At 45.7% G+C, this 24938-nt stretch overlaps 1 protein-coding gene across 4 annotated transcripts in view; it reads right to left on the bottom strand.

Annotated features, from left to right (window-relative positions):
- The window catches only part of CYLD (CYLD lysine 63 deubiquitinase), a 491869-nt gene that overhangs the window by 35793 nt on the left and 431138 nt on the right, over positions 1 to 24938 (bottom strand). The window lies entirely within an intron of this gene.

Raw genomic sequence — 24938 nt, 5'->3', positions numbered from 1 at the left:
TCCCTTCCTCCATTACTTTATTTTTTATTTTTTTTAAAGTAAAACCTTAATCAACAGTGCAATCACATAAAGAACACATAGTAAAATGTACAAGTAACAGTAAGAAAAGGAAGGAGGGAAGAAAGGAAAGCTCACCACTCAATGACAGAGGTTCCTCAGGACTGCTTGGCCTACAGCTGTGTCTTCTTGTGCCGAGGTCTCCAGGCAGTAATGTCTTGTGAAGATGTGCGTGCTACTCCAAGTTGCAGCCCTGCAAATGTATTTAATCTGAACTCCCGCAAAGAGAGCCGTAGAGGAAGCCATGGACCTTGTCGAGTGTGCCCTAACTCTGCCTTCTAGAGGCTTGCCCGCTGCAGAATGAGAGTACTGTACGGCACTGGAGATCCATCAAGTGAAATTCTTTAGTGCGGTCCAGATAAAATTTCAAGCACCGCTGCACATCCAATGAATGAAGTGTCCTTTCCGCCGGCGTAGAAGGCTGAGGAAAGAAAGTCTTGAGAATCACTGGCTCATTTAAATGAAAATCCGAAGGCACCTTTGGTATGAATTTTGGATTAGTCCTTAGAATTACTGTATTTTTTTTTATTGAATTTTGAATAAAATCAAGTCCATTCAGGACTCTTTTTTTACTTTCTGATGCAGCGGTACCTCCCGGTACTACGGCTCTCCCCTCTTCGCCCCTTGCTACCGACGGCCCTACCCTCTTTAACTTCCCCTCTCTCTCTCTGTCAGCATCATTGGATCTTCTGACTAAATTAAAATCAGGTTCCCCTCTGGACCCTTGTCCAGCCAAATTTCTCGCAAAATCAGCACAAGCTATTAATGCTCTAATTGATCCTGTGCTTAACCTTTCACTCAGCACGGGAGTGGTCCCTTTGGCTTGGAAGCAGGCTCTTATTTTGCCGCTTCTTAAAAAGCCTAAACTGGATCCGTTGGTACATGCCAATTATAGGCCCATCTCGCTCCTTCCAGCATTTGCCAAGGTCGTGGAGAAGCATGTCCACTCTCCCTCTCCAACTTCCTTGAGACCAACAACATCCTGCATAACACCCAGTCCGGCTTCCGCACTAACATGAGCACGGAGACTGCTCTATTAGAAGTTACGGAGGCAATCAAGGAGGTTCTGGATTCGGGGGGAAAGGTGATGCTGGTAATGCTGGATCTCTCGGCGGCCTTCGACACCGTCCCCCACTGCGGTCTCCTTTCAAGACTCAGTGAGATTGGTCTGCGGGGGACGGTGTTCAGCTGGTTAGAGTCCTTTCTAGAGGACCGCCGTCAAACGGTCTGGGCCACTCCGTACTCTGCCGTAGTGCCGCCATTGGCGGTAGGAGTTCCTCAGGGCTCAATTTTGAGCCCTACTCTCTTTAACATCTTTATGGCCCCTTTGGCGACACTGGCAGAGTCATACGGTGTCCGGATCGTTTCATATGTGGATGACACCCAGCTCCTCTTCTCTTGCATGAAGGGCGCTGATTTTGATGGAGAGAGTATTAAAGGTTGCCTTGAGGCTGTGTTCAAATGGTTCCAGCTAAACAGCCTCAAGTGCAACTCGGACAAATCAGAGGTGCTCTTTTTTGGCTGCCTTTCGGACCCTAGGTGGAAGGCTTGGTGGCCTGCCGCTATGTCTCCTCCCTCCGCCGCTTCTGCCACAGCCAAGAATCTAGGAGTAATGATTGACAAATGCCTCACTTTGAAGCCCCAGATTCTTGGCCTAGTTGGTAAATGTTTTGTCATTCTTGAGATGCTCAGGAAATTTCTTCCGTTGCTCTCCCTTGGCCATAGAAAAATCACTGTGCAGGCACTTATAGGCTCTCGCCTGGACTATCTAACGCGTTAATCTCGGACTTCCGGAGTATCTCCTATCACGTCTACAAACAGTCCAAAATTCGTCCGCGCGCGCCATTTTTGGCCTTCCTCGGAGAGCCAGTGCTAAAGATCTTCTGAAAACTCTCCACTGGCTTCCTATTCGGAAACGTATTGTTTTTAAGACGCTCACGCTGGCCTTTAAAGCTCTCCACGGAACTGGCGCGAAGTATATCAGTAAGCGGCTGGTCTTCTACCAGCCATCTAGATCACTTAGGTCAGCTTCGCTGGCCTTGGCAGCCGTTCCTGGTATTCGGCGAGTCCGTATCGGAGGCCGTTCTTTCAGACGCCTAGCGCCTCAATTGTGGAATTCCTTGCCGGTGTCAGAGACCACTTGCTTACCAAACTCGGTTTCCTTGATACTTGCACAGGAACAGAAGATGCTAGCTTCCCGACTCCACCCTCTGATCAGTCAGAGTGAGAATGACATCGTAACTCCAACTAATCAGAAGGGGGGAAGGGGGAAATTGGATAAAATAACAACAAAGAAACAGAAGAGACTGTTCCGGACCCTCTGGTATTCTGTCAGGTTCTTCAATCTGCTATTGATCAGCCTATCGAAGATTCCTAGGGAAACTAAGCATATGCAACGTTTTAAGTTTTCTTCCTTTACTCTGCTCTATGCTTACTTTAACTCTTACTCTGCTATTAACCTACCCAAGGTCCTATGTAGACCTGCCTCTCTTCTTTTCACCTGAAGTGTACCTCTTGAGTGGTATTAAGATTGCTTGTTCTATTTCTCCTGCAAAAAATATCAGATTCTTATTTTCTGTGGTGTCTATCTGTATCTAATTAATTATTTAGATTCATTGGAACCTACCTAATGTTTTCTGCTCTATGTCTTCTATTTCGCCTTCTTGTAAATACTATGTTGCTGCGAGTGTCTACTTCTGCAAAATATTAACAAGGTTATTACTAAACAACTACCTTGCCCTTTAGCTATTAATTAACTCTCTCTCTCTTTTAACCTACCAGGTTATATGTCGTGTATTTCTTTCTTACAGCTTCTCCTTATATTAATTACTTCCTCTAATGAGTTTATTTTCTTTATTTACAGGTCTTTTGTTCTGGTAACTAGACGATTAATCTTCACTGAGAATTTCCAGGTAAGTCGCTTTAATATTTCTATGTAGTGTCTTTTACCCTAAGTTGTTATTATCTTAGCTAACATTCCTGTCTTTTTCTTTTCGCTACTAGGAATGAAACGCTGTCAGGTGCACAACTCTGGTAACTCGAATTTCAATCTGTTTGTTCTAGCTTTCTCTAAACAATTGTCAAGAATCACAGTCTTATTTTTTCAGTCTATTTGCACATGACTTAGCTTATTTCCGACGTGTTTGCTCTCTCCGCTCCCTCTGTATCCTGTCACACACTGCACGGAGCTGCTGCTAGACGACAGGAATTCCGCTTCGACGAAGAACTTCTGCACTGACCTCCGGCTGTGACTTGTGAAATCTGACGCGAAGTTGCTAGCACTCTTTTTCGCTATGAAAATCTTCTTTCTCTGGGCCGTATTTACTAGCGCTACAAATATGAACTACCTCAGCTGAATACCTAGGTGAAGGGCGCACTTCTAATGTAGCGCGCGCATCACCTGAATTCCTCTCAGGGGCTAGCAGAACAACTAGACTGTCAACTCCTGCTTCACAACGGCCATCTTAAGATTTCGAATATGCCACAAACGGGACCAGGAAGAGTTTCCACATATGCCCCTCCTCATTTTGTGGCAAACTGGACTGGAAACCGATTTTAGGGTAGGATGGATCCTGACAGTACCCCCCACCAAGGAAGGTCCTCCCAATCTTGGTTTAGCGGGATTCTGTTGGTGAAAAAGCTTTACCAGTCTAGGGGCATGAACGTCAGAATCAAGCTCCCAAGACCGTTCCTCCGGGCCATAGCCTCTCCAATCAACCAGATAGTACAGTTTCCCTCTCACTAACTTGGAGTCCAGAATTTCCTTAACCTCAAACTCCAATCCAGTCTCCAACTGAATGGGTTGGGGAACTAATTCTCTCCTCAAACCCGGAGCTGATTTTTTCAATAATGAGACGTGAAACAGTATGAATCTTGAGTTTGGGTGGTAATGTCAATTTGTAGGTTACTGGATTTATCTGTTCTTCAATGGGATAGGGACCAATGAATCTGGGCTGAAATTTTCGATTGCCTTTTAGTCGAAGATTTTTTGTATTCAACCAGACTTCATTCCCAATCTCCAAATTAGAGGGCTCTTTTCTTTTCTTGTCTGCATACTTCTTATACTTGTCCTTAGCCTGCTCTAGATTCTTAGATGCAGATTCATGTACCTGACGTAAGTGAGTTACTACATCTCTAACTGGTGGGACAGAAATCTGAAAATCTTGTACTGTGGAGTTAGGGTGTTTTCCATAGTTAAAATAGAACGGTGAATACCCAGTGGACACACTCGTCACATTGTTGTGAGCGAATTCTGCTGTCCATAAATAGTCTGGCCATTCCCCGCCCTGCTTCAAGAAAAACAATCTTAAAAACTGCTCTAATTACTGGTTCACTCGTTCGGTTTGTCCATCAATTTCCGGGTGGAAACTGGTGGAATAACGTGTCTCTACCCCCAGTCCCTTCATGAAAGCTCTCCAGAAATGGGACACAAACTGGGTGCCTCGATCAGATATTATGACTTTAGGAATTCCCTGCAGCCTCACCACGTGTGTACTAAAATGACTAGCTAACTGTTTTGCAGTTGGGATTCCTTTTAAAGCTACAAAGTGTGTCATTTTGGTATATGCATCTACTACCACTAGGATGGTATTGTACCCTTGACAGGATGGGAGATCAGTTATCAAATCTAAAGTGATTGTGTGCCAAGGAAAAGGGGAAATGGGCAAGGGCTGTAACAATCCCTTGGGTGCCTGCCATTCTGATTTCCCCTGTGCGCATATCTCACATGTTTTCACATATTGTTCGATGTCCTTATTCATTTGTGGCCACCAATATTTCCTCTTGACTAGATCCGCCGTTTTGAACTCTCCCTTATGACCTGCCAACAAATGATCATGGCATTCACGCATGGCTTCCTTCTGCAAGGTTGGTGTGGGCAAGTACAATGCCCCTGCTTGGTAGGTGCCGCTCGTTTGTGTCTCAGGGAACCGTGACTCTGCCAAGAAAACTCACCGTCCGCCTGTACAAGTCTGAGGAGAGGCGTACTTCGCTATAAGGCAATAGAAAGGCTGCTGCAACAGGGGCTGGGACTGCGAGACCCAGGGTTCCGCGCAGGATCACCGTAGCGCACCTGGAGTCTCTTCCCGCCCCCTGCTCCTCCCTGATTGGCTGACCTGCTCTACTAACTGCTCGCGGCCCCCGCTCCGCGGGAGCCGCTCGTTTGTGTCTCAGGGAACCGTGACTCTGCCAAGAAAACTCACCGTCCGCATGTACAAGTCTGAGGAGAGGCGTACTTCGCTATAAGGCAATAGAAAGGCTGCTGCAACAGGGGCTGGGACTGCGAGACCCAGGGTTCCGCGCAGGATCACCGTAGCGCACCTGGAGTCTCTTCCCGCCCCTGCTCCTCCCTGATTGGCTGACCTGCTCTACTAACTGCTCGCGGCCCCCGCTCCGCGGGTGCCGCTCGTTTGTGTCTCAGGGAACCGTGACTCTGCCAAGAAAACTCACCGTCCGCCTGTACAAGTCTGAGGAGAGGCGTACTTCGCTATAAGGCAATAGAAAGGCTGCTGCAACAGGGGCTGGGACTGCGAGACCCAGGGTTCCGCGCAGGATCACCGTAGCGCACCTGGAGTCTCTTCCCGCCCCTGCTCCTCCCTGATTGGCTGACCTGCTCTACTAACTGCTCGCGGCCCCCGCTCCGCGGGTGCCGCTCGTTTGTGTCTCAGGGAACCGTGACTCTGCCAAGAAAACTCACCGTCCGCCTGTACAAGTCTGAGGAGAGGCGTACTTCGCTATAAGGCAATAGAAAGGCTGCTGCAACAGGGGCTGGGACTGCGAGATCCAGGGTTCCGCGCAGGATCACCGTAGCGCACCTGGAGTCTCTTCCCGGCCCTTGCTCCTCCTACAAAAACGTACCACTGACGCATAGCGGGACGCGTGTGCGGGACGCCGGACGAAGCCCGGACAAAGGGCGGACAGTCTAAGACAGTCCAAGACTGGCCACAACTGGACTGGGCCAGGAATCTATCATCTTCAGTGCTGTGAGTTATTTGCTTCTTCGCCCAGTTGCTACTAACTGTCTAAGTGCCTAAAACTTAAAATCTTGCTATCTGTAATATTTTTACATCTTGCCATATCGTATTAGGCTTGCGTGGTTCCCACATGTCGAGACAGAAGACCCCCATCACTCCTGCCAACACTATGGACAATTATTTAGTCCAAGTGGTGACAAAAATCAACAATGAACGGAGGTCTTCCTTGGGGCTCAGTGACTCTCCACCATGTGCTCAACCAGAAAACCTTGGTTTAATCCAACTGGACTCTGATGAAATAAATTTCATAGATCTGCATGCGGATGAGAATAATGATTGTTTAGTGTTAAATGTTTCTACAGCATCTATTGTTGCACAACTAGACTCAAATGTCGACCCACTAATTGGGGATGAGTTAAACATGTCCTGTAATGAGTCAGGGATAGATAAAGAGAGCATCTCTCCCCCAGTGCCTGCACCAAGAGCAACAAGAGGATCCACAAAAGTCCCCCCCAAAAGAGAAGGACTCCGGTCTAGTAGGAACAAACCAACAAACCCCCCTAGAAATAAACACAAGAGTGTCTCAGAAGGGATAAGGGAGGAAGGGAATGGCAACACAGGATGGGACGATATGTTATCAAGTAAGTTTATGGGCATGCTAGAATCTAAGATATCTCGGCTAATCAAACCCCTTATATCCAAAATAGATCATCTAACTGACAAAGTTAATAAACTGGAGACCCTTCTAAAAACAACAAATGATAGTGTGGGAGAGATACCGAATTTGGTATTAAGTAAAATTGATGAAAAACAAGTGATGGGAAATACAATAGGGGGAAACATTTCTGGGGGAATAGAAGATATTCCAGCTCCTATCCAGTCTACTAGTACTAGATCTAGTAATGACCCTAGCAACTATATAGCCCCAGATCCTCCGACAGTTCAAGGGAATATTATATCCCCTGATTCTAATACTGAAACAAGTCCCATGGAGCTCATTGTAGAAGCTTCACCATTGATATTAGTACTTGCTAATGTCCCACCACTGAAAACAGGTCAGACTGAGTCGCCAGATTCCCTATTAAATAAAGCTTCGCAGTGGCTGAGTAACAACATGCACATATCTCCCTGGGGAAAAGAAAAGCTTTTAGAAGACTTGCTATCAGCGAGACGGGTAAAGTGGATAGGGACTAAACCTAAGAAATTTGCAGGTGATTGTGTGGTATTAAACCTTAAGGGCCCTGAGGTATTACCGGACATTTTGCACAATATCTTCCCTCCACAACTTAGAACGGCAGAAGTAATTCCACTTATGTTGGATTTTTTCTACACTAGAAGAGGACTCGTAGCCAAGCCAGGCATATTGAGAACCAAGTGGTCAGTAGTTGGAAATAGAAGGGTTAGGGGTGGCCCTACCTGTGATTGGGGACTAAATTTGGCAAATCGTTATTCGGCTTTATCTGATTTAAACGAATGCGACTGACTCGCAAGTCGTGAATCTGCCTCTCCCAAAAAGCAGATAATCCTAAATAATGGAAAGGCAGAAAATATGAAATGTACACAGCCGAGCAATCAGAAAATAGGCCCTAGGGAACCCCAAATTTTTGTCCATGGAGAGATAAAGGCAGATTTAGAGGGTCTAAACAGAGTTAGAGAGGCAGAAGAAAGCAAAACAATATTGACGGATGGAGAAATAATAACTGCTGAACGCGAAGTATTTGTAAATAATGCTGAGAAGTGCCAGGCGTTGCAACATGAAGAGACACCATCACTGTCCCTTGTCTCATGGAACATAGCAGGCTTAGCAAATAAAATAACTATACCAGAGTGGGTGGATTTCATTGACCAATATGATATAATTATGCTGCAAGAAACCTGGTCATTGACCCCAACTTTTCGACAGGGGTATCTAAACTTTCATATGCCAGCAACGAAAAATCGTTTAGGACGTCCCTCAGGAGGCTTGCTAATTTGGATACGTCAGTCATTGACCTGTTCCATAAAACAAAGATCTGTACCTTCTAATGATATCATAGCACTTGATATCAGTTGGGAAAATGGCCGTGAACTTGTCTTGTATAATGTCTATGCCAGGGGAGTTGGTAGTGGTAAATCCTCAGAGGCTGTAACAATTCTAGAGCAGAACATTGAAATGATAACAGCAAAATCCCATGTAATAGTAGGTGGGGATTTTAACGCCACCTTTGAACCCTTAGGTGAAGAGGATAGGATTTTGTCTGAGGAGGAGGATGTTAAGTGGGGTATACCCCAGCTAGAGGTGCCTGTTATTAAAAAATGGAGCACGGTGGCAATCCAGCTAAAGAGTCTCTGTTTAGCAAAAGGCTTAAGAGCAGTAAACGGGCGCTCGCCCTCTGATCTAGAAGGGAATAATACGTTTGATAATGGTCGAGCAGCTAGTAGAATTGACTATTTACTGTTGGATGTAAGGACCTGGAATAAAATGGTAGATATGGTCGTGGAAAAGAGATTAGAAAGTGACCACAACCCTCTATGCCTGACTCTCCACCCCTATAATGAGAGTACAGAGCCTACCAATAACAATGAAATGGTCACGCAAGATGTTGTTTGCTCGAATAACCAACGACATCTGAAATGGAGAATGCTATTAGAAGATGCAGCAAAATTTGAGAATCTCAAAAAAATAGTAGTCGATGAAGTAAGCAACATTAAGTCCCACTGTGGGAAGCCTAACTTCCAAGATTATATGATGGAGGCACATAAAAACCTCTTTTGTAATATCCAGAGCTTTTTTATCAAAATAGTAGATCCTAATAAAATTAAAAAGGAACAACCAAGTCATGGATGGTATGACAAGAGTTGTAGGCTGGCACGGCTCAACCTAAGTATAGAATTGAGAACAGGCAATGCCATAGCAGTTAGGAGGGCTAGGGACAATTATAGACTGACTCAGAAACAGGCCAGGAAACGCTGGGATGAGGAATGCTGGCAAGACTTGAAGGAAGCCTGTGCTGCCAAGGACTCTAAGCGATTCTGGTCCTTGGTAAAATGGGAAAGGGGAGGGATAGCTGCTCAGCCACAAAACCATGTTGCTAAAAACAAATGGACTGAGTTTTTCCAACCACAGTATGCACGGAATCTAGCCTACAGCTCCATCAAACCCCCACCACCCGTCTTTTTCAAACACCAAATATTTAATGAAAAGGACGTTAGTAAAGCATTGGATTGTATAGCGGGAGGAAAAGCCCCGGGTATGGATGGAATCCCGGCTGATATATTCTTATCGGATCGGAAATCCTGGTGTACCTACTTTGAAATGTTGGCCAATGCAGTGGCGATGGGAGGAGAGGTACCTGCATCATGGAAGGGAGCAGAAATCGTCCCCATATTTAAAAAAGGGGACAAAACTCTAGCTAAAAATTATAGACCCATCAGTTTAATTGACACAGCCCAAAAACTGATGGGGCGCCTAGTCCAGAACAAACTGCAGCAATGGATTGATGAAAGGAGCATATTGTCACCCTACCAGGCAGGGTTTCGCCCCCTGACTAGTAGTGTTGACCAAGTCCTATACTTCATAGCCATCTATTGGAGAAATGTCACACTAAAAAAGGGGTCATTGTATGCCGTCTTTGTGGACCTAAAAGCAGCGTTTGATTTGGTCCCCAGAGAAAAATTGTGGCAGACCCTGGCCGATGTAGGATTAAGCCAGGAACTTCTTACCCTCCTAGTCCGCCTCCATGAAAATAATTTTGCTAAAATTAGGTGGGGCAAGCAGGGAGAAGTTACAGACCCGTTTCCAGTAGAACGAGGAGTAAGGCAAGGATGTGTCCTAGCACCAACACTATTTTCAATTTATATAAATGGCATAGTTGACCATCTAAAGAAACTTTCAAGTGACGCCCCAATTATAGCAGGCTCCCGCGTTCCCGTCCTTATGTTTGCGGACGACACGCTTTTACTTTCACGCACGCCGAGCGGTCTCCAAAAAGTGGTTGACGCCTTTGGAGAATTTTGTGATAATAGGGGCCTTGAACTGAATACCACAAAAACTAAATTCATGTGCCTAAATCAACATTCCACTTTTAAAGGTGTAATAAAATATAAAGGTACTCCCCTAGAGAAAGTGGACGCTTTTTCTTACCTAGGCATCCTCCTACAGGGAAATATGAAGTGGAAATCGCACAAAAACACGACAGTTTTGAAGTTTAGCCAGCTTGCAGGCGCAGTTGCTTTAAAACACCGAGCATCGCTAACTAAGCCGGTAAATTGTGCACTTGAAATTTATAACATGAAAGTATTAGGCGCTTGTCTATATGGATCTGAATTATGGGGGTTTTCAAACTTGGGAGAGCTGGGACGCGCAGAAAACAGATTCTTGCGAGGGCTTGTAACGGTCCCCCAAAGCACACCCACAACTCCACTGAAGCTGGACCTTGGCAGGAAAAGCATTGAGGATATTGCCAGGCTACGGCCACTCTTATATTGGAGACGCCTGATGGTGACTCCAGAGCTAAATCATTATGCTTCAGCTTTGGCAGATGTTGTTGAGTTCGATCGTTTTCACTGTATTGAATGGCTAAAAGAACTACGGGGACTTCTTGTAAAGTTAAAACTGGAACATTTATGGGGCTCTAATGATGTGGCTAGCTTTCCTACAAAAGCAAAACTGAAAGAATTATATTGGGAAATGGTCTATACAACAATGTTTTGTAATGGATCCCAACCAAAATTGTTATCTCGTATTTTGGACATAAAAATGTATCCGTCATGCGAACTATATTGGGATATAATTGAACGTCCACAGGATAGGAAACTGTACTTCCAATTCCGTATAGGAACATTACCTGTGAATGCGTTTAAGAAACACTGGTCTCCACTGTGGGATGAACATTGTTATTTTTGCAAAGATCAAACAGAGCACATTTCCCATTTGTTATTCTGTTGCCCATTGTATATAAAGTCCACATTTGTAAAGCGCACAATCACCCGTAAGGGTCTCTAGGCGCTGGGGGCCGTCGGGAAGATTAAGCGAGCTATTGCCCAGAGTCACATGGTGCTGGGCTAACCTGCCGCCGGGGATCTATATCAGCCCTAGGCGCAAATGGTTAAAACCAGTGTGCTTAAATATTGGTACCCGTAGCCAATCGACAGCCCTTAGAATACTAGAATCCGATTGTTCAGCTCCATTTGTAGTTGCCGTAGCAAAATTTCTTGCCTGGGCTTGGGTAATCCGCACTCGTACTTTAATGTCAAACACAGTAAATTGAAATATGGTTGCTACTATCCATCCATTTTGTTATATGAATTGCCATTTCTATGAATTCTGGAAAATGTACTTGTATCTTTTATATGTATAGCATTCGACTGTCATTGTTTAATATGTGTTTTAGGAAGTATTTTTAGACATAGTATTTATTGTATTAGGTTAGGAGGATGCTTTTATGACAAATGTCGAATAAAGCTTTGAAATTTGGTAGGGTAAACCATCGAGAATTCCCTTCCATTCACTTGTTGAACCCATTCCTGCATTTCCTCTGGATTTAAAGCTTGAACAATCTGTTCCTTAACATTCAAGGTGTCGATGGTGCCAATGATCTTAGAACTGGGAATGATTGCCTGTGTCCTCGTTTGATTATTTTCTTCTCCTGTTCCTATTTGAGACAAGGCATCTGCCTTTCCATTTTGAGTTCCTGGCCTGTAGGTGATTACGAAATCATAGTCAGCAAAGTACCCCGACCAACGAAGCTGTCGAGGTGTAAAAGTCCTAGCTGACTTCAAAAATTTTAAGTTACAATGGTCTGTATAAACTGTAACCACATGATGGGCCCCCATTAAGTAATGCCTTCATTCCTTGAAGGCATCCTTAATTGCCAGCAATTCTTTTTCCGGAATAGTGTAATTGATTTCTGCAGGCGTCAATTTTCTCGACCGATAGGCCACTGGATGCAACTGACCTGTCTCCTTGTTCATTTGAGAGAGTACACCACCTACCGCAAAATCCGAAGCATCCGTTTCGACATAGAAAGGCTCCAATGGATCCGCATGAAGAAGGATGGGTGCCGAGGTGAACTCTTCTTTCAAGGCCTTGAAAGCTGACTCTGCTTCCTCTGACCATTCAAAACGTACTCCTTTCCTTAGTACTCGAGTAAGAGGTAGTATGCGCCGAGAAAATTCGCTGATGAACCTCCGGTAAAAATTAGCGAATCCGATGAATGCATGTACCTCTTTGACACTGGTCGGGGATTTCCACTCTGGAACAGCCTGAATTTTCCGTTTGTCCATATGGATTCCTGACGGTGAGATCACGAAACCCAAAAATTCAACTTGTGTGACATCAAAAGCGCATTTCTCCAACTTGACAAACAATTTATTCTCTCGAAGTTTCTGCAGAACTCTTCGCACTTGTTTCTGATGCTCCAGAGTGTTGAAGGAATAGCTCAATATATCGTCAATATACACAATTACACATTGGTCAATGAACTCGCTAAGGACATCATTAATAAAGTGTTGAAATGCCGCTGGAGCGTTGCACAGCCCATAGGGGGCATCACCTGATATTCGAATAATCCAAAACGAGTTCTAAAGGCTGTCTTCCACTCATCGCCTTCTCTTACTCGAATGAGGTGGTAAGCTCCTCTTAAATCTAGCTTCGTAAATATCTGCGCCCCTTTCACCTGATCCAACAAGACAGAAATGAGCGGAAGTGGGTACCTGTTCTTCTTGGTTATTCTGTTGATTGCGCGATAGTCAATACATGTCCTTAATTCGCCGTCTTCCTTCTTCGGCACGAAAAATAAAGGCAAGGATACTGGGGATTGGGAGGGACGAATAAATCCATTGGCCAAATACTTGTCGATGTACTCCTTCAAATGGTTATGCTCTTTCTCAGTCAAGGCGTAGACTCGACTACATGGTATATTCGCCCCTGGTTCAAAATCTATTTTGCAATCGTAGACACGATGAGGTGGTAGTTGTTCTGCTTCCTGCTCATTAAACACATCTTCAAAGTCTTGGTATTCCTGTGGAATAGGCTGTGTATTGATTACACACACTGTTGCATCTGCTGAACACAAGGCATGAGCCGGATTTTCTTTATTCATTTCCCTTTGTTTTCTGAAGCAATTTTCTCTACAGTAATTTGAAGTCATTTCGATTGTTCTGGCCGCCCAATCTATAGTCGGATTATGCTCAGTGAGCCAAGGGAGTCCTAGGATGAGTTGAAACTGAGGAGCATCAATTAAATTAAAGTGAATTTCTTCTCTGTGCCCATCTTCTCGAATCAACTGCACCAGTTCGGTATGACTGACTATGGGTCCTGAAGATAGATTTGTCCCATCAATGGCTCTGACTGGTTCACTCTTAGTTTTGGCGATCGCCCTTAAGCCTATTCTAGCTGCATATTTCAGGTCACAAAAATTACCAGTAGCTCCCGAGTCCACCATTACAGTCACTCCTTCCCGAGTTTCTTGACGAAATTTTATGGTCATAGATAATACCAAATGTGGCGAAGATGACTGCAAGGTATTTGCCAATTGGTGTTCCTGTGGAGTTGGTTCTTGACTCGCATCCACCTGTACAACACCTTCTACAGGTGGTGCTGCAAGTTTTCCTCCCGGCTTGTATGATCCCTTGGGCTTCTTTGGACAATTACGCACAAAATGTCCACCTGAACCACAATACATGCATAAATTACTGGCTCGCCTCTTTTCCTTTTCTTCCTTAGAGAGTGGTCCCCTTATAGTTCCTATTTGCATAGGTTCAGGACCTGTGGATCCTTCGGCTCCCTTTCCTACATCATTTTTGGCTCTATCGAACCGAGGAACGATGCTCCGAAACTCACGCCTCCTCTCTCCTTTTCGTTCCCCTTGACCAAAATCCAACTCTAAAACCAAATCGATTAGGGCAGATATTTCCGTAGGACGATTCGGAATTTGCGACAGCCCATCCTTTAGTTCGTCAAGCCACGATAGAAGATTGCTGTCCTTTTACTTTCCGGCCAATCAGTTTCCATAATTAACTTATTGAACTGGGCCAAATAAGCCACCAAATCTCTGTTCCCCTGTTTTAAATCCAGCAGCTCATTGTCCACTGCCTGAGAGATTCGTCTTCGGTCAAATATTCGTAGGAATTCTTTTTTAAACTCGTCATAGTTTTGTAAAAGAGGGTCGTCTCGAGACACAATTAGCATAGACCATGCTGCCGCATCTCCACTTAAATACGATAAAATGAATGCCACTTTAGATTGCGCATCAGGGAAGATAGAGGGCCACACATAAAATGCAAAGAACATTGCGTGATGAATACTTGTGCCTTCTGTAGGTCCCCGCTAAACCTCTCTGGTGCTGCCAAAGGTATTACTGGGGACAAGGAGTGTATCACCTGCGTGGTTAATCTGTTTGCTTACCCCGCTGAAGTGGTTGGACTCTCTCTATTCCCAGGGTGCGGTTGTCTAATTCTCTGCGCTAGTGCCGCTGTCTCTTTTCTAGAATTCATCACTTCTTGCCTCAAACTTTGATTCTCTTCCTTCATCGCTACCAACTCTTTTTGTATTGCATCTAAGACCGCCCCTAAGGTCTGCAAGTTAACTCCCTCAACCATTCTGTTCGGGTGCAAGTTTTACAACGTGGGAACTTCACTCTGTCAGAGACCACTTGCTTACCAAACTCGGTTTCCTTGATACTTGCACAGGAACAGAAGATGCTAGCTTTCCGACTCCACCCTCTGATCAGTCAGAGTCAGAATGACATCGTAACTCCAACTAATCAGATGGGGGGAAGGGGGAAATCGGATAAAATAACAAAAAAGAATCAGAAGAGACTGGTCCGGACCCTCTGGTATTCTGTCAGGTTCTTCAATCTGCTATTGATCAGCCTATCGAAGATTCCTAGGGAAACTAAGCATATGCAACGTGTTAAGATTTCTTCCTCTACTCTGCTCTATGCTTACTTTAACTCTTACTCTGCTATTAACCTACCCAAGGTCCTATGTAGACCTGCCTCTCTTCTTTTCACCTGAAGTGTACCTCTTGAGTGGTATTAAGATTGCTTGTTCTATTTCTCCTGCAAAAAATATTAGATTCTTATTTTCTGTGGTGTCTATCTGTATCTAATTATTTATTTAGATTCATTGGAACCTACCTAATGTTTTCTGCTCTATGTCTTCTATTTTGCCTTCTTGTAAATACTATGTTGCTGCGAGTGTCTACTTCTGCAAAATATTAACAAGGTTATTACTAAACAACTACCTTGCCCTTTAGCTATTAATTAACTCTCTCTCTCTCTTTTAACCTACCAGGTTATATGTCGTGTATTTCTTTCTTACAGCTTCTCCTTATATTAATTACTTCCTCTAATGAGTTTATTTTCTTTATTTACAGGTCTTTTGTTCTGGTAACTAGACGATTAATCTTCACTGAGAATTTCCAGGTAAGTCGCTTTAATATTTCTATGTAGTGTCTTTTACCCTAAGTTGTTATTATCTTAGCTAACATTCCTTTCTTTTTCTTTTCGCTACTAGGAATGAAACGCTGTTAGCCGCACAACTCTGGTAACTCGAATTTCAATCTGTTTGTTTTAGCTTTCTCTAAACAATTGTCAAGAATCACAGTCTTTTATTTTTTCAGTCTATTTGCACATGACTTAGCTTAATTCCGCCTCGACGAAGAACTTCTGCACTGACCTCCGGCTGTGACTTCTGAACTCTGACGCGAAGTTGCTAGCACTGAAATACTCTTTTTCGCTATGAAAATCTTCTTTCACTGGGCCGTATTTACTAGCGCTACGAATATCAACTACCTCAGCTGAATACCTAGGTGAAGTGCGCACTTCTAATGTAGCGCGCTCGTCACCTGGATTCCTCTCAGGGGCTAGCAGAACAACTAGACTGTCAACTCCTGCTTCCCAACGGCCATCTTAAGATTTCGAATATGCCACAAACGGGACCAGGAAGAGTTTCCACATATGGCCCACCTCATTTTGTGGCAAACTGAACTGAAAACCGATTTTAGGGTAGGAGGGATTCTGACAGCCGGTCACTCTGAGAAAGACCGTCACCCTGCTAGCTTTTAGGAAAGACCTGAAGTCCTGGCTTTTCGTTCAGTAGAACTGGCCATCCTCTGCCTGCCCTGCTCCTCATCGGGTTTGAAGCGCCGGGACACTCCTCGGAGTAGATGAGCGCTATACAAAACATACAATACCATAACATAAAGGTTCCTGTATTGTGAGAGCTTGCAATTCTCCAATAAGTCTCGCCGAAGTGAGAGCAAGAAGGAGCGCCAGTTTCCACGAGAAGAATTTCATATCTGCTCGATGAATCGGTTCACAGGGATGCTTCATCAGCTGGGTGAGAACCAAGTTCAAATGGCATGTGGGGGGCGGAGGCCTCACTGGAGGAAAAACTCGAAAAGACCTTTGAGAAATTGTTTGACAATTCTGGATGAGCAAAAAGAAGGTCCGGATGCAACTTTTATGGATGAATGAGCCAGCAGTGCCTTAGCCAAGGACAGGAACTAAGGAAGAACCTGATGAGGTTGAGACGAGAAAGGGTCAACACTTTTCTGCTGGCACCAGATGCAAAATCGTTTCCATTTCAAACGGTAAGTCTTGTTAGTGGAAGGAGCTCTAGTCTGAGAGAGACCATCTCTTATTTCTTCCTAGAGATGAAGGTCTTGGAACTCTCACTGCTCAGGAGCCATGCTAACAGGTGTAAGGAACGAGGATCCGGATGCCAGATCTGGCCCTGAGACATCGTGAGAAGATCCGTAAAGGACGTGGAGGGGCCAGAGAAAGGAGGTGAAGCTCCGTGAATCAAAACTGCCTCAGCCAAGCTGGAGCTATTAGGATCATCCTGCACGGTTCCGTCTTGATCTTCCCGAGTAGTCTCGGAATCAATGGAATGGGGGCATATACAATTGCTCTTGACCAGGCAATCGAAAGCGCATTCCCCAGCGATCCTCGTTGGTGTAGTTTGCTTGCGTAAAACTGGCATTTTCTGTTCACCGGGGTGGCAAAGAGATCTATTGAGGGTTTCCCCAACGGAGGAAAATCTCCTCCAAGACCGTCAGGTTTAGTTCCCATTCGTGGCTGACTGACGAAAGCCTGATGAGCCTGTCCGCCTTTTCGTTTAGCACTCTTGGTAGGTGTTCCGCTTGTAGCGATATTCCGTGTAGGATCGCTCACTCCCAAATTTTTTGGGCCTCCTGCGACAACGGAAGAGATCTGGTACCCCCTTCCTTGTTTATGCAGTGCATGGCCCTGGTATTGTCTGTGCGGACGAGAACCACTGAACCCTGCAATCGTGGAAGAAATGCTTGCAGTGCCAGACGGATCGCTCTGAGCTGCAGGAGGTTGATGTGAAGAAGGCGGTGCTGGGGCAACCAAAGCCCGCTTACATATAAGTCCTGAAGAACCGCACCCCAGCCCTCCAGCGAGGCATCTGTCGCTACAACCTGAGGAGCTGGATTGCTTACGAAGGATAGACCTTGGATAAATTCTCTTCTTTCGTCCACCACAAGGCTGCTTTTCTCAGTGACGCAGTAATCACCACTTTGTCGTCGAAGGAGCCGTGAACTTGCTGCCATTGCATGTCTAGTTGCTCCTGAAGAGATCGCATCCGGAACCTGCAGTGGGGTATCAGAGGGATGCATGAAGAAATCACTTCTAGAAGGGATTTGTAACGGCGTACTGTAAGACACTTTCTTTTTCTCAACAAATGAGCCATGGACCTCAGTTTTTCTTGCCTTTCGAAGGATGGAGAAGCCTTGCTGAGAGACGTGTCCAGAATAGCCCCCAGGAATCGTGCTATCTTGGAAGGTTAGAGGGACGACTTCTCCCTGTTGAGAGTCAGGCCCAGATTGCTAAACAGAGTCGTACATGCCTCGACGGTCTCCTACGCTGCCCGCCAGATGGGGCCTTCAGCAACCAGTCGTTCAGGTATGGGAAGACTTGAAAATGCGGTTTCCTTAGGAAAGGTGCTACCGGTGCCAGCACCTTGGTAAAGATCCTCGGGGCAGAGCAAAGTCCAAAGGGTAAACTTTGAATTAGAAGTGGCTCTTGGCTACTGTGAATCTAAGAAACCTCCTGTGGGCTGGATGAATGGGTATGTGAAAATATGCATCTTCAAGATCGAGAGTGGCCATGAAATCTCCAGGGTTGAGGAGACGTCAGATATCCTGGAGAGAGACCATGCGAAAGGATTGACTTATGAGAAAGGCGTTTAGCTCCCTAAGATCTAAAATTAGGCACCCTTTTTCCAGCGTCTTCTTGACCAGGAAAAACCTGGAATAGAAACCTTCCCCTTTTTGAGAAAGGGGGACCAGCTCTACAGCTCCCTTGAGGAGCATCTGATGAACTTCGAGCCACAAGAGACACAGATGTTTTGAAGGCATGGCGGCTGGGGGCTTGGAAGGTGGCATATGAATAAACTCCAACATATGGCCATCTTGAATGATGTTGAGCACCAAACGGTCTGATGTTATCCGTTTCCAGTTGCGGAGGTATTGAGACACCCTGCCTTCCACAGATGTTGATGGGGAGGTGGGTACAGCAGGCAGAGCCAGAACACCGCTATTGCCGCTTGGTAGTGTCACATCCCTGGCGATTCTGTTTTTCTCTAGTGTTGGACCTAGAGAAAGAAGGGGTCTGGCACTGTCTTTGTTGGTATGATGGTCGATAAGATTGAGGCGTTGAACCATAAGAAGAGTACCGTTGTTGTTGGTACGAACCTCTGTAGTCTGTGGTACTCTTCCCTCTGGCCCCATGGAAAGGAACCTTCCGATACAGAAGAGTACAGAGAGATCTTGCCATCTCCGTATCCTTTTTAATGTCCTGGAGGGCATTTTTCGATATGTTTTCCACATAATGCCTCAACATCAAACGGAAGGTACAGGATTTTGTTCTGGCCCTTCGGCCGGAACCATGTCGCCCTAAGCCAGCCTTGGCGATGATGAACAGCTGCGCCTGCCAGCGAACGGAAAGCAGTCGTGGCAATATCCATGGCGCAGTCAATCACTTCTGCTGATGTAGCCTCTCCCTCCTGTAGGATCTTCTTGGCCTCCACCTTGGACTCCTGAGGGAGCTGGGCCAAATATGGTGAGAGATCGCACCACATTTGGCGTTCGTATCTGCCAAGGATCGCCAACACATTCGCTGCCAGTACCAAAAGACTTGCCATAGAGGAAAACCTTTTCCCCGCATTATCAAGGCGCCTGCCCTCTTTATCAGGAGGAGATGTCAAGGGTGCAGAAGGATTGCGTGACTTTCTCTGCGCCGCCTGCGATATTACCGCATCCGCCTTCGGCTGACCGATCAATGAAGCTGGACTATCCTCAGGGGCCTTGTACTTCTTCTTCGGGCGTGGCAAAATTGGAATGACTGTAGCCGGGTATTTCATTGCCTTTAAACCCTCGTCCCAGACATGGCTGACAATGGGAATGGACCGGACCACTTTCCTGTAGGACTCTTTAAAATCATAAAGGAAGCACTCTGTTTGAACAGAAGGCATAGGAAGTTTAAATCTACTGGAGGCTCTTTCCATCAGTTTGTGAAATCCCCCAATGTCTGCTGGGGGGAGAGTCCACTGGATCCGCAGTAGGTGAAGCTAGGTCTGGGACCACTCTATACCCTGGTTAGACCTGTTGCCATCGTCCTGATCCTCGTCCGAGGAATCATCATGTACATCTTGGACCACTGGAGGTATACCTGGCCCGGGTACCTGCGGCTGTGAAACCATCTGGGATGGTTCTCCTGGAGAAACCACTGCAGAAGCTGATGGTGCAGGCACAGCATGTACTGCAGAGAAAGATGTAGCAGGAGGAGGAGTAGCTTGAGAAAACCTCTTCTTATAATCCTGCAACATGCCCTGAAGATCTGCTAGGAGGGAAGAAGGAACTGAAACCATATCCTGGCCTGCGCCTTCCTGTTGACGATAGGATTGCTGGTATGAGCACTCATGAAGGTATTCGCCCTCAGAATCAGTGTCTTGGCATTTTACCAACAATTGTGAGGGGCTACGGGCATAGCCAAAAGAATCCTGATCATCCCCATAAGAATCCTCTTCTTCTTCGAGTAACAGTGCGGGAGGCAAGGGGATAACCCTCCTTGGAGACGTCATACCAGGCGTTATCCTCTTTAAGGAAATAGTGATCCACCCCGTCGACGAAGATGTCATCGACGGTACCTTTGGCGATGGGGTTGCAAGAGAAACCATAGTCGCCGAGGTCGTCGATGGAAGATCCACAGTCAGCGGTTGAATCGTCGTCGACGAGATGGGCGTCGTCGACACTGCCGTCGACGAGACCGTCGACACTCCTGCCGTCGTCGTCATCGTCGTAGTTGCTCTCGACGACGACACCGTAGTCGTAACAGTCGTCGACGCTGAAGTTGATGTGTGGAGACTAGAAGGTACCGTCGACGAGCCTGTCGACGGTGCAACTTTTTTCACCTGGAATTTGGAAGTCTTCGTCGACGGGGTCTTCTGCAGCGTCGTCCACCACTGCTGTAGCTGAAGATAGTCCTTCCCTCTCCTTTGCACCATAGTGAGGAGATTTGCTAGGACTCCGGCTCTCAGACTCACGGGGGGTCTTTTTTGAGGCCTTAACGTTCTGAGGATGGTGAAGGGGAAGCCCTACTCCTTTTCACTGACCTTCTAGATGAGGTGGCAGATGATGAATCCCCACTGTCACTTGACAGAGTTTCCTTCCTCGACTTCAGCTTCTGGAGTCAAGTGAGGAGACGACCCTCACCGTCCCAGAGATTCTTTGTAGAGAAGGTGCAGCAGATCTTGCAGTCCGCTGCCTTGTGATCAGGGTACAGGCAATAATGCTGTCCTTATTCCTGTCCACATACAGCTTCTTCCTGCCACAGGTAAAACAAGCATTGAAAAGGGTTTTCTTCTCCTTGTCAGACATTTTCAGATGAAATACCAAACAATTCTGAAGAAAAAAGGCTGAAAAAATAGTCAACTAGAGTTGAAGTGAGCAGAGCTCAAAGGAGACTCCCTTAGCACAACGTGCGGTAGAAAATCTGAGGCTGTGAGGTTCTCTCAGGAGGGTTCTATGGGGTGAGGCTAATCTGATTGGCTGTTGCTTTGCTTTGGTCTCTTTTGCAAAAAGAGGTGGATACGCTGCAAAAGGGAAAGAGGCCTAGGCCTTTTTCTTTCTCTTTTGTACCTACTGCTATGTTATTTTGTTTACCGAGACTCCCATTCCGACGACCGGGAATGATGCAAGCTATGGGAATCCATGAAAGTTGCAATACTGGAGTAAAGCGTGGCTACCTGATTTTCTCAAGGCGCTGGGGGTAGAGGGCGACTGCTGTATCATTTGTGCCAGTTCTTTTGATCCTTCGTGAATTGGGCCAGTAATGGGGATTGCCCGAGGTGGAGAGAGGCAGAGTGTTCCAGGTCTTGGCTGCGAGATAGGAGAAGGATCTTCCTCTGGTTCTAATCTTGTGGATTCGAGAGATGGTGGCCGGGGCCAGCTGGGCAGAGCCGAGGTGTCTAGTGAGTATGTGGAATGAGAGCTGATGGTTCAGGTATGCTTGTCCTGCGTCGTGGAGGGCTTTGTAGGCATGTGTGAGGAGCTTGAAAGGGATTCTTTCATTGACTGGGAGCTAGTTGAGCTCTCTGAGGTGTTTGGTGATACTGGGGATGTCAAGAACCAGTCTGGCTGCGGTATTTTGAATGTTCCCTATTTTCCTGAGGATTTTCTGGGTGATGCTCATGGCATAATGTGCTTCACATATCATCAGGTGGTTCTTTTTGCTGGGGGTTTGTGGATCTTAAAGCAAAGAGCTATACTATGAAACAGTGTATGCCTGTTTTCTTGACTCTTTTTGCCGAACAATCGGTCTCCAATCCTAAAGAAGAAAACTACTTATTGTTGGTATTGATCATTATTGTGGATTCTGTAGCTAGCTGCAAACACTTCAACTGTTGAATATTTCCAAGCACCAGACTTAATCTGAAAACCTTTTTATTGCTCTCCTGGCATTGTATGGGGTGCTTGCTCTAACTCACGCCAGTAGCGATGCCACAGTCATGTCAAAGGAGCTTTAAAGAGTCCATCACTGTGCAAACAACGTTACTTCCTGATCTATTTTGCCTGTGCCCTAAGTGGCAGAGACAAGGAAACAGCATCAATTGTGGCAGTGCAATGCAGCAATCTAGAACAAAACATTTTTAAGTGGACTACGGCAATCATTCAGAACGGGGAAGCGGTGGGTACGGACAGGAATCTGCTGGTAGAGAGACTTATCAAAAGTAATTATTTATACCTGTCGGTTCATCACTTGTTGAATAGATTCCAAAGTACCACTCCTGGTGGTGGCTCTAAAGGAAATCCTGTAGGACAGAGCGTGGGATATGGTCATCCTTTATCACCTCTGAATTCAAACAATATTTGTTAGAAGTGTGAAGGTAATCCCAGGTTTCAAAATTACAAATCTCAGCCACAGGAACAAACTGTGACTAGCGCTGAAGTGAAAGATGTCTCCTTCCTTCCATGTATGCGTTCTGAGGGAAAAATCACATTTTTATGCGCAGAAACATGCATTAATAAGGTTTTATTGTGAAAAGGCTTGCCCTTCTTACTAACTATGTGACCCACAAAGAGTTGGCTAGGCAATATAAAAACGGACTAACCTTTTCGGGTCCAGCCGGTATAATCTCTCCTCCTCCATGGTGGGGTGAGGTGAGGTGAAGGAAAGAAGGTAGAAAGGGTAATGAACTGACAGAGATGGAAATGGGTCACCACCTTTGGGAAAAAAGCTACTTTAGACCTGAGGACCAACTTGTTCGGGAGCAGGGAAGTGTACAGCTGACATGCATTGTGGCTGCAACACACTGGCATACCTCGCAAAGGTAAAAATGGAGTTTCGCATTAGAAGCTCAACCAACACCTGCAGAGGGCCAAAGGGAGAAACCATCAATAAAGTCAACACAAGGATCACAATCCCACTGTGTCATAACTAATGTGGTAGGAGGAAACAAATTAACCAGTCCCTTTAAAGGCTCTTCATGATGGGAGATCTGTTCAGGGATGGCTGTTCTGGAAGGAAGAGAAATGCCAACAAGGCTTCAATGTATGCCTTGACTGTGTCCATCGTACATCCCTGTTAGGTTAGCATGAAATTGCAAAATTAAGGACCTCCACCAAGCAAGTCTTCAAGTGAATCACATAATTCTCAGCACACCAGCCAACACATGTATTTAATCTTGCCTAGTAGATTGTCTTGATAGGGGGTGGCAAACTGACAATATCACGTCAACCACCATTGGTGGCAGTTGGAAGGAGCTCATGTGTTCAGGCTCAATCTAGAGGCATGAAGCTGGAGACTCTGGAGATTGGAGTGCTGTACGTACCCCACCAACTGGGAGAGGAGGACCACTCTGAGAGGAAGACAGGGTGTAGGACACATGGAGAAATGCAGAGGTCTGCATATCACATCTTTCTCTGCTAGTCGGAGGCGATGAAGATGACTTGGCCTGGTCTTGGCGACTCTTCCTCGGAACCTGACGAATGGTCCAGCAAGTACTGAGAATAGCACCTCTGCCCAATGTCCTGCTTTGGAACCAACTCCACTGCTCCTTTCTACAGCAGGGCTACCAACTCCTGCTGCAGAAATGGGACTGAAAGGACTCAGGGGCAGGGGTTGTGGGGAAAAGTCTTCTGGATGGGTAGGGCATACCCCCTTTCTATAATCTGAAGAACACACTGGTTCGATGTTATGAACTTCCTGGCCCATAGAAAGGAGGATACAAGTCCTCACACAGACTGCACATGCTCCTTTGAGTGGAAACTAAAGCAGCTATTCAGTTGGTGTCGAAGAGGAGAAGGGGACAGTTGAGGCTGTTGGCCTCTACTCATGTCTCTGCTTCTGTACAGTTAAAGAATTGAGCTCAGTTGCTCCGAAAGCTGGGAGAGTTGATCCTGATGAAACCTGAAGCCCCTGAAGAAGTCTTGAAATTACCTGAACTGGGCGCAGTCTTTTGCCAGCAACCCAAGATGTGGGTTGTTGCTCTGCCTGCCTTGTAATTTTCCAGCATTATGATCATCTTTGTACTCAAAATCTTTTTACCCAACAAACAGCATGTCCATTTACGCTGCTTGGACGTCACCGGATAAGCCAGTCGACTTGAGCCAGACAAGTCTTTAAAGGCCACTGAACCTGCTGCATCCAAGTTGGCTCTAATGACCTGTCTAGAGGCATCCTGTTAAATACAAACCACCTTTGTCCTTTAGGTAATGCATAAGATTTGGTATCACTAACTGATCCATATCTCAAAAGGAAAAGGTAGGTCTACATGAGAAACAGGCTTCATTTAGTTATAAGAGTACCACACTGCCTGCAGTTTATTTGAAGAACGCAGAAAGCAGTCCCTATGTCCTTGGCTTGCATGCAGCCACACTTTTCACATGACTAGGAATAAAGTTTAGCCCCCAGGCACAAGAGACTGACAACGTGGGGTCAGAAAAATCCATCTGTTGCAGAATTACATTTCTTGAATTCTGAAAGTTTTGGGAAGACATTTGTGACGCACTGCTGAAAATCCAAATTGAATGGAAAAATGTCTGCATTCGTTTTGAAGGTAGTGCGGAAAAAAACTGACATTAATTCATCTTGATGGAGCTTTATACGGCTCATTCAGGTCAAATTCGTGGTGGAACTCAATCCCAGATTGAAGCTGTGGTGCATCTTTTAGGCACAAAAGAGCTTTTATAAGTTTCTGGATTAAATCTGGCACCTCGAGGGGATTCGACAGGTGAGGAATTTGCAGGTAGAAGTATCCATCAGAAGCAGATGATCCTTCTTGAGGACAAAATGTTCCTTCAAGAGATAGGTCTTCAGTTCATTCTAGAAGTTAGCATCATGTTCCACTTGTGAGCTTTCTTTTAACAACCAAATGCACTGTGGCAATTGTAGTCTTAGA

Source organism: Lissotriton helveticus, chromosome 12 (assembly GCF_964261635.1).
Source record: "Lissotriton helveticus chromosome 12, aLisHel1.1, whole genome shotgun sequence".
NCBI lineage: Eukaryota > Metazoa > Chordata > Amphibia > Caudata > Salamandridae > Lissotriton > Lissotriton helveticus.
This window is presented reverse-complemented; position numbering and strand designations above follow the sequence as displayed.